An 11,504-nucleotide genomic window follows, 5' to 3' on the forward strand; every position below is an offset into this window, starting at 1 on the left:
GGTCCCAGCATTTATTTTGCAGTATTAGATGGCTCTTGGGGAAGAGATCAGGCTTCATTTGTGTGCTTGAGACAGTCTTTTATGTAATAGGGCAGAGTAGGGGTAGCATGTTGGCTCTCCTGTTCAAAACAACAGAACTGCTGACGACCCCTATTTCAGGATGCAAATTGGCATTAGGTTTAAGAGAATTGATTTAGTAGCTCACACGGATTATTTGAGATGGCACAAGGTTACTTTGCTTTTTGTGACTGGACAGGAAATACAATACAGCTATTTATGCCTTCCTGAGAACATAAATAATAATTCACTAAAAAAGTCACAAATTTGTTTGACTATGATGTGTCACTACTTAGGTGGGCACTACTAGTCTCTTGGGAGAAGGTCCAGAGTAGGGAGATGTGTAAATGCCATCCATAAAGTACCAGTACTCACAAAACTACACTATGAGTAGGTGTCCAGGACAGAAATGAGGTACCTGCCTGACAGTGAAAGGATATGTCAGAGACTGAACATGGGTAATTGAAACAAGTTCGAGAGACGTATCTTCCTTTTTGACCACTGCAAAAATTTGGTCTTGATTACTAGAAAGGGTTGGGTGTGTTTTGTGTTTCTCTTAATTTCATGACAAAGGAAACCCATCCCAGCTCAGCTGTGACTCCCTAAAGGACTACAGAGTTCTCCATATTCAGAGGACAGTGACCTGCTTTGGAAACATGAGCATGAGCGGAAAATGATGCTTATCCACCTTTGGAAGTCCCATCATTTATTGTCAACTGAATGATTCCCTGTAGCATTTTATTTTTCTTAGAAATAAAAAAAACTCAAGGCAAAAATAATGGATCTAATTCCCTGGTACCCTGGTGGAGCAGGTTACAGGCCTCTTCTTAGCCCTGATTGGAACAAGTTGTTTCCTGTATGTACAATGTAGATATTCATAGAACATTTCATTGGGCCTTTATCTGATTCTTGACTATTTTTCTCTTTGTAGCCGTTTCCACCTGTAGACTTTAGTTGTGCTAGACCACCGGTTTTGCTTAACTAAAAGATATCAGTGTCCTAGAACCTTGACTGCAGCAGGCAACACCAGAAAGCATGTTTCCTATGAAATGTCCTCAGAACTCAGTAGATCAGGTTTATTTTCTTCCTAGAGCAGGAGAATTCCATGCAGGCTTGAACTGCTGCAGGTATTCCTGCACCACAGAGACCTCCCAACAGAAAGAACAGGGAGCATCCGTGTCCTTGTGGACTGCCACCAGGCTAGAGGCGTAACTCCTCAAGAGAAGCTATTTGTTACCCTTGAACTCAGCACAGCAGTGAGCCAAGGATTGTCAGAAATTCCTGCTTTCTGAGATGCTGCTGGCACATAAAACTTTCCTCCACCTTGACACATGGTGAAAAGGTGCAGCTGGAGGGAGCTGTCATGAGGATCAGAAGGAGAAGAACACACATGATTAGGCTGAGGGAAATTATGGAGGGCTGTTGCAAACACAACAAGTGTTTGGAAAGGGAGTGTACTGTTGTAGACCTCTGTGTGGGAAGGAAACAAAACACTGTGGGCTATCAAGGGTTCAGGTGATGAGACACAGGAAGAGTGAAGGGGGGATGTGATGTTTCCTCTAGGGCTTTCAGCATAGCCTGAGGGAACCAGGACAGTTGCACTGATATGATACATAAAAGAAGCCTCCAGTAAGTTCCTCCTCCAGGACAAATATCCATCACTAGCAGAAAGAATTAATGGATTGTAAGACACTGCTCCTCTCTAGTCAATTGCTGCTACCTACCTAATTGCTAGGGCTCTACCTAATTTTTCCTCTTCACAATCTTGAATTCAGGCACTCCTACAGCATCTGGTTATTTTGTATTTGCATCTGAATCTTATATATTAGGACCATAATAAGCAAACTGTTCTGCCATGCTGACTTGCCTCACTTGTTGTACTTAGGTCATGTGCAGGGCTGCCAATAGCTACTTACTATAAAAAGCTAATAGTCCTTCGTGAGCCATGAGAGGAATAACAGGAATACAGCCTAAACTCTGCGCTGCTTGCACTACCCTTTGATGAAATTGTGCCCTGACACCAGGATGGGGAGACCATTTTTTCCTCATTGCAGTCATTGCTCTCCACAGTGAAGGGCAGAATTTTTCAGTGTCAATCAGTCATTTTACTTCTGACCTTGAAAATCTGCAATGCTGCCTACTGTTTTGAAAGTGAAAATCATGATTTTAGTGGCAGAGTTATTTTGCTAATCTTTTAATAGTGCCTGGCAGGATCCTTGTGCTGTTTTATTGTCTTTTCTTAGAATTCTTGGCTCAGAATGAACTATAATTTTCATGATTTTATATGGAAATATGGTCTAAGTCCAAGCTGTCTGCCATTTCCTCAGAAAGACAACTTCTAGCTCACTGCCTTCTTCACTTATTTCATTGGAACCCTGTTACTCAGATTGTGGTCAAATTATTTCTGTCAGAGGTGATAAAAAAAGTGTATTTCTTTATATATGCCCTTTTTGTTTTGTTACATATTGCAACCCTGCAATTCCTGTCTTAATGCAAGCAAATTTCCAGTCCTGGAGCCTCTTGAGTTATCAAGAAATTTTGGTAGTTAAGCCTTTCCACTTTTAGAAAGTTGGAATACAAATACTTGAGTTTACCCTAGGTGAAGCATCTGGGGCAGTTATGTCTCATCTAATGCTTAATGGTCCAATTGCTTGGTAGACCCATTCATAATTCATCAGGCATCTGATTAAACGTAGTTTAGTCTGACTCATGTGATTGTGTTTGCAGCTAATTTAAAGGCAGAACATCATACTGGCACCACTTGCCAGCATATGCCAGGGATGTAGAATGAACTCTCTCCTGATTAAAATATGAACCCTTTTATATGGTTCCATATTCCAAAAATTGCAAATTCCTTTTTTTCTGGGATAGCAGGCATTTCTATTCACGCTGATAATTGTTTCTTCTTTCCCCTCCTTTTTGCCTTTTTCCTTTCTTTGAAAACTGCAAGAAAGGGTTAAAATGTAAATCCTCCATTTACATCTATTTCATATGCAGTGAACTACGCAATAGATTTACAGGTCCAAGGCTGGGCATGTAAAGGTGACTTGGACAAGTGATAAAAATAATTTCTGTTCTTGAATGTGATGCAAAATACAACAGAGGTACATTCTATTAGTATTCCTCATTTGTTTTCTAGTCACAGCTCAGTATTAGACCTTATTGAGCAACCTGGTTTAGTGTGAGGAGTCTCTGCCTATGGCAGGAGGGTTGGAACCAGATGATCTTTAAGATCCCTTCTAACCCAAACCATTCAATGATTGTAAGATCATTTCCCTGGCTTTGTAGCAAGTAGATTGTAGCTTTTAGAAAATGTTAAGTGACTGCAGAGCACTGCAGTTTTACCATTTATATAATGATGATCTTTCTTTCTTTAATATCTTAACACAGGAAGAATACTAACCAGTATATATATCTCTTGAAAAGTTATACAAAATGGGATAACTGACAAAATATTGGAGTGAAATAGCAACTAGTCTCAGCTTCAGAAAAAGAAAATGAAGAGCAAATCAGGCAATTAATAGTATGAACATTTAATTGCCAGCTATCATATTAAATGAAGATGTAATAGTTTTATATAGCCTCACAAGGAGAGTTACCCATAAATAATTGCATTCATAAGGAAATAATTCTTATAGGTAAGTGTGATGACCTTTTCATAAAAGCTTAAAGGCTGGATGTGTTGAGGGAACTCACTGTATGTTAATATGGAGACATCAAATCTGGTCTTCTGTAAAGTCTGAATTTTGTGCTTGAAACAGGAAATCAACTTTGTTTTGTTTGAAAATTATACTTTATTTTTCATTTATGAGCATAAAATACAATTTCAGAGAATTCCCAAGTAGATTCACTAATTAGAGTTAAAGAATCCTTTTAAAATTCCCTTTAAGGAAAGATATCAAATCTTTCTTTGTTGTCCTGAGGGATCTTGATAACACAGACTCCTCAAATTCTCTACAGAAATAAAAGCCACTAGAATATTATGCACATACTCCATTTGAAGATTTCCTTAGGAGCAATAATATCGCTACATTCATAAATCACTTTTGCCTATCACAAGGTTAGCACATAAAATATTCAGAAAAACTAGCAAGAAATTACTGTCTTTCAAACCACTGCCATTTCCCATTGTTCACAAGCATATGACCAGAGTTAGAACTAAGCAGAGGTGAGCATCTCCACCAGTTTTAGCCTAACAAGTCAGGGGTAATTTGTGTTCATTCTCATTGTATGTGCTGCCCATCAATGGGTTCTAAACCATATTGTTTTACAATTATTATTAGAGATCATGCCATTTACAATTATTATTAGAGATCAGATGATGAAGGTAGACTTCCATATTACTCTGTCTTGAGAAAAAGCCAATAATTTTTTAGACTATGGATTAAGAACATAACAAGAGGGAGTGGATGGAGGCGGATAAGGGATGGAGGCAGGGAGGGAGAGAGAGAGATGGAAAGACAGAGAAGAGTGTACAATCCATATATTGATGGTACTGCAGCACAAATGCTTCAGTCATCCTTAGTGGTTTGACATGCACATTTACTGAGGAAATTAATGAATGGAGTCCTGTGCTACCTGAGAAAGAAGATCTCTTTGGGAGGAGTACTAGCTGGTTAGACTTATCCTGTGATAAAAAGGTGGGACAGGTGGGACTGAGTATTTGCACTGCTGATTGAATCCTGGTAGCTGTAGCTGTATACCAGGATGAGTAAAGGAAAAAAATGCTTCACTGGCGTCTTTGTAATTTCAAAGCAGAACTCAGTTTCGTGTGTGTTCTGTGTTCCTTTCAGTAGCTCTTTGAGACTGGTTGTAAAACAACTGTTTGATAACGCAGATGTTAATGGAAAACAAATTCTGGATAGCTAGATAACAAAAGAGGTTTGATTCAATGGAAGCAAGACATTTAATTTGGCATCAGACTCCTCTGTGGGTGGCTTGGAAGAAGGACATTCTCCAGTGAGAGAGCAGAAAAGGTAGCACATGACATTGACATCCAGTTCTGTAAAGGAACACCACGATACATTTGGAAAAGCAATCAATAATCAATGTGCTTCTACAACATATATTCTACTTTTTCTAATAAAATACAGTGTTGCTTGGACTGACTTCTTGGATAGTTTGTCTTCTAATGACAGTTTTTACCTTCCACTTTTTCCATGGAAATATGAATCTTTTGTTCATACAGCTTCTTTCTCAGCCTCCCAGCCAGCGCCTCTGGAAGGATAGCTTCGTGCTTCTGCATTTGCTTTTTGTGTGGAAAGAAAGTGATTTGCTTTTTGTATGCTATTTATAGAGAGCTTCTCCACAGAGATGACATCCCCTCCCCTCCTCCATGGCTCTGAGCATCCTCGTACTGCAGCTACCCACCACCTGATGTCCTATTTTCTCATTGGCTCGAGCTGTTCCCAAACCTTGTGACTCCTGTGAGCTAACGCCCAGCTGTACCGGCTCTGAGTCTCCTGCAGCGAGGCATAATCTTCACTTTCACTTCTATCATTTGTCCTTAATGTGCCAAGGCATCTGAACAAGTGCTTGCATTCATTCCCAGAGACCCTTGTCCCAGCTTAAGCCCGCAGGTCACCATGGAAATAGATGCATTCCTTGTCTTGCTGCGGTGGTAAGCAGCTCTATTACGAGGTCTTAATAACTTGCTGCAGGACTGTAACTCATCTCATCACACCTGAGACAGAGATCTTATATTCAGATGACCTTTTATTTCCTGAAATTGTAAGTGCTGTCTCACCCTACATCTTTTGTTCAACTAAAAGTCAGGCGACCGACTAACTTTCTCAATGGGATTTCCCTGTGATTATAAAGCCAGGTGACTGTGACAAGGTCACCAGGAAAACCAGTCTTGTGATTTCAAGCTTGACAGAAACCTGGCAGGAAATGCAGATGAGAGAAAGGTCACACTTAGGCAATGATAACCTTAAATATCAGAGACTGAGCTCAGAAATTATTTTTTTTCAGACCATCAGAAGGGTTCATGAAATATGTCTGTTTGTTCATTCCTCCAGGAGACCCTCTCTGTTCTAACATCTCAGTGTGTTATGATAAATAATGCATTGCCTTCCCAATAGCCTTGATAAAACTGCTTCCTTAACCATATGAGGAGTACGTTTCAAAAAGAGAACAAGCAGAGCACAGAGATGGAAATTAACCCCAGGACCGCCAGCCTCCATTAGCAATAATGGTGTCTGACAATTTCGGGGTTAAATGAGAAGTAGGTGCCTTTTTACTGAGTTCTGCTCTTTGTTCTTGCTTTAGTGTGTGTCATTGTGGAGACTGTCATGTAAGGTTAATGACAGCCTCTCATTACCCTTGTCAAATATGTAATAATGTGGCCCAACAACAGGGCTGAATGGCTCCTGCTTGTCAGACCCCTATGTTTTGCCTAGCAGATGGTCACTGTGTTTGGAGAGGCCCTCAGATCCATCAGTGCTATCCTGAACACGTGTGTGAGGGAGGCATTTTTCCCTGATGGGACAGTTCATGGATGGAATACTAATTTGGCACAGCAAGACAAATGAGGATTTATTTATTTTTGTTCCTGATAAAAATATGTTGTGTTCCAGGGAGGAAAGGGGAGGGAGAGAGAGGCAAACCCCCATTTCTGTTGCTGCCAGCCCCTCTTTCATTGTCTGACTCCTTACACTGGCAAAATTGCTGCATGGTATGCCTTATGCTAAAAATATGGGCTCTTCAGCTACAGCATAAATGGGCATGGAAATTCAGGCTTTGGTCAACTTTTGATTCTGTATTTTAAAATCCAACTCCTATTCTGCTACCTCTTAAAGGGGAGTGGTTGCTTATTCACTGCAAGCTTTAGAGAGGCATCATGTTAACATATCCCCTTGATATTGCCTCCCTAGTTATTAGGATTAAATATTTATATTGTGGTAGCTGACCCTCCTGTGTTAGGTAGTATGCAAACAGAAAATATCTGTTCCTTCTCAAGGGAACATAAGCCTCTTTAGCATGAGGCTGGTGCTGTGGAAGGCAGTGGTTTGCATTTTTAGCTGTATCAGTAGTCTGCTCTGAAAGTTGGTATCAGCCTTTGGCCATGCACCCATATCTATTAAACATAGAGCCCTTTGCAGCAGGAACTTACTCTCTCCAGAGTCTTGGGCTGGGGCTGCCTCAGACAGGTACAGAGTTTTATGTGGTTTTAGTTTTTTAAATTATTACTTCCCTTTCTTCAGAAAACATTTTAGCTTTTTTTCCCCCCTTTTTCCCTCCCCCCTTTTTTTTTTTTTTGCATAAAGACAGTGCAAAGTGATTAATATCATATTTCCCCATTTGGGGAACCTTGCAGTAATGGAACTCGATTGTTCTTTGTTGAAAATGCCTAATATGAGCAGACTGCACAGCCATAAAATAATGCTTTATCTGATGTGGTTACGTATAATTCGTCTACATCAAGGAGTGGGATTGATGTGACTAAAATTAGAGTAGTTATAATGGTGCAAATGTTCTTAATGTAGAGAATACCTCAGTCTGCAGAACAAGAAAAATTTGTTCTAAAAAGAATAATCAGCTCTATTTGTTTCAGAGGGATGTTAACTCTGAAACTTAAATATAGCACTGCAGAAATAAACATGGTTAACTACTTCACTACTAAACCATATAATGGAGATAATCCCTATCACAAAGAGCTTTTTTATTTTCCTAAGAAGTAGATTCAAAAAGCAGAGTACAAAAATAACAGTGGGAAATTGCACCGGTTGCTTTATGTCATTTTGTATTACAATTAATATAACCCTCCACCAAATTTTAGTTACTACCATCAAAGTAATGCAGATTTCAGCAGCCAGGCCAGCTTGTTGCAGAGTTCATATAACACATAATCAAGCCTACTCTGGTCCAAGAAGGAAAATTGAAAAAAAAAAAAAAAAATTATCCACTGTTTCCCAATCAAAAGATATGAAAAACTCACATGTAAAATGCTAATCAGTTCAGAAGTGTAAAGAAAACAAGGCAGAAAAGCTACTTCAAGAGTGTCCAGGGGTCTTTTCAGGAGGTTCAATCTATTCACTCAGTCATCATTTTCAAATCTCATTGATGCTAATTCTTTTTAGCAATGAAGTGATTAATTTTCCGTCCATAAATGATTCTGGTAAAGATAAGATCCAAAAGTGCAGGCCTAAAGTGGTAAAGCACATACAGCTTAGTCATCTCATCCTTTGGGGCTGTGAGTGTGCATCTGAGAGACTGAGAAGGACTTTTTTCCATTGCCAGCCTGACAGCAGGCTTTTAAAAAAAATTCCGCAGTCAGCAGACTTTGGTACTTTTTTAAAAAGACATTTACTGCGAATATTACTCAAGTTGGCAGAGTTCCCTTTCCTCTCTACCACTTTTCTCTTACTGAAACAGCAAAGAAATGGGACAGTTGTGGTTATTAGGTAATTCAGGAGACACCTGCTTCTTGATACTGATGGTTTTCCTCACAGAAAGGATCATAAGAATAGAAGATAAGAAATCATGTGAAGCTACCAGGGCTTCCTGAGGGAAAACAAATGAGGAATAGAAAGGTTGCAGCCTGTGAGTCAGCTTTCTATCGTGCCCACACACATGGTGATGCCCTGTGCCCTGAGGGAATGGGGCACCAGAAAAAATAATTGTTCCTATGTAGTACGTCCACCTTCTTAAGTAGACCAGTGAAATACAAAAGTGTAGGGCAAGCCTGCTAATTAGTATATGTAAAGGTGGTAAAGGAGCAAAATTATGTAAATCAAGATGGCAATTAAAGTCAAAGACATCCTCAGCAAGTATCTGTGAAATTAGCAGATATGTAATGAAGTCAACAGCCATCTCTGCTGATTTTATCAGATGGCACCTTCTGAGGCAAAGCAAGGCAAAATGAGCATGGAATCTAAAACTCTCCTCTTTTTTACAAACCCCTTTCTAATGCACATTGCAGGTTAAGCTTGTAATTTTTTTGTCTCAACAGTCACTTAGCTAATGCAGAGGAGTTCATGACCTTACAAAATCCTGAGAAATAGACAGCACTCACATGGGGCCCATATTTTAAAATGAAAGCTCCCTGAATTATACGTAAAAACACAAACCTGGCAACACGCAAATTTTTTGGCTGACCAGGAGAAGTGGTGAACACAGCAGCATGTCAACAAAAGCCTGGGCAAGCAGTGTTATTTTTTTCTGTTAAGTATTAGTAAGAAATTGGATTGCTAAAGCATTGCTTTCTCCAGAGAATGGGAGAGAATGATAAGAAGGCAGAAATGATGCAGGAGTGGCAAAGATGAAGTGTAGAGGAAAGAAGGATAGCTTCTAAGCTCCCAGGCTGTAGGGTGGGGTAGGAAGCAGGGTCTGTAAAAGCCCTTCTGGCACAGAATTAGAGTGGCATCAAAATGTAACTCCAGCTATGAAGAACAGTCTAACTTCAGTATTGAGATGCACAGCTGGTCACTCCAAGGTAATTAAAATGAATTGGCTGAACTTGTTTATTTGAAAGAAGCAGGAGGAGAAGTTCTCTTTAGGAATTCAGGTAAAGTTTGCCTCTGCCTGGGAAAGGTGGGGGGATTGATTTGACAGATAGAATATATTATAGTTCACTGTTTCAAGGGTATTGATATGCTGGAGCAGACTACATAACCTGGAGCTACACAGATTATTTTTTTCCTAACCTGCCTGTCTTCTGAGTATGACATGAGAAAGCCATCAAGTTATTTGAGGGTCAATAAGCTAGACTACATATTTATGGGTAGTGAGCAAAATATTTTCTGAAGTGTTAGCTTCCTGCACCCTTACAAAGTCCGATGATGAAAACTTTTCCCAGATAACTAAAGCTTACATTTTGAAAAATAAAAAGTTTTCTTTGCTTCTTAACTGTCATTTAATTATGGCTGAAAACAGCAAAGTAATTTGTAGAGGTGCAGAGCATGTTTTTTTTTGAAGGAACTGGCAAATTTAAGACTCTACTGTACAGCAGCACAGGAAAAAGAGCAGTGCAATCTCCTCTATTTGGAATGGCCATGATTTAATTGGCTCCTACTGATCCCTTATTAATTAAAAAATATTGTAGGCTCTTTGAAGCCTTCATTGCTTCCTGTCTGAAAACAAGCTTGTCAATCTTGCCCCCTTTCTGCATTATCATACAGTGAGTGTACAGATTTTAAGAAGTCTTTGTGTTTCTTCCCTCCTGTGCTTATCCCAGGATTGAAAGGGCAGCTAGGAATTAGAAGCAGTACTTCCCGGGTTGCACATGATTTTTCCAACAGCACCATAGAGCTACAGGCTTTCCCAGTGCCTGTTCTTGAGTATCAAATCCAAGTTTTGTGTAGTTGGGATGATTTCCCTCACCAGAACTTAATAGACAAAAAAAAAAAAAAAAAAGCAGCCATTCCTAATGAGACCCAATTAAAAACAAAATTCAAATTCACAGCTCTATTTCCTTGTGTGACCTTCGTGTCAGGCTACTGCAAATGGTCATGGTCCCTAGGAAAAATGACAGACTGAGCAAAGTGGCTGAACAAAAGAGACACATCTGTCTGCTGTTGGTAGGAAGAAGGCACACAGCCCATCCCCTGCTGATGGTCCTAATGGTGCACCACAGCTTCTCTCAGAGGCAGACAGAAGCAGCATAAACAAGCCTGACTTTCCCTGAACTGCTTCCTAAGTCAGGATGCCCTCTCCTCTGGGAGGAGCTCTGATATGGCTTGTGTGCCAACTAAACAATTTGGCTCATACAGTGATGTTGGTACCTCAGTACATGCATTTGGTTTGGTTTGGGTTTTTATGCTCTTAATATTCTTTTGAGTTTTCACAAAATCTCTGCTATGTGTGTCCTTTTTCTGGAAAATATGGATAAGCAAGATATCTATCTGTACAGACAGTTTTTATTTTAATTCCCCTGCTACTGGTAAATTTGATTAGGAGAAAAAAAGATGCTGAACAAATGTTTTAAAAATCTGCCAGCTGATTAAATCACACTTTCTCCCTATCTTCTTGGCAGATGAGGTTGACTTGGGCATCATTTTAAATCTTCTAGTTTAGATTATGATCTTTCAAATGGCATTAGGCTTGCTTTGATGTTCTGTGTGAGTACAGGACAAAAGCCTGGGAATTAAATGATTGCTCGCATTGCAGCATCATAATAAAATAGCTTCAGACTGCAACCAAAAGGTAGCAAATGGATCTTTCCCAGAAATGCTCACGTTTCTTCATTGAATCATGTCACTCATTCTCCCAGAAAAAAAAAGTAAAAGTGCTCAAGGCCTCAAATTAAATTTTTTTTAACAGGGATGGGAGTGGTGTCTGGGGTCTGCTTTTCTTATCAGTTTCTGGCACTGTTTCAAATGACTATTTTGAGATACACAGGAAAGCTTTGCTTTCAGAAGTTGAAATTTTACCATTTTCCTCTGGTTGTGCCATTTTGGAGTCCTGTAGGAAAAAACTTCAGGTATGTAAATCATTAACGGGTCAAA

This window comes from Camarhynchus parvulus, chromosome 2 (assembly GCF_901933205.1).
Source record: "Camarhynchus parvulus chromosome 2, STF_HiC, whole genome shotgun sequence".
Taxonomy (NCBI): Eukaryota; Metazoa; Chordata; class Aves; order Passeriformes; family Thraupidae; genus Camarhynchus; species Camarhynchus parvulus.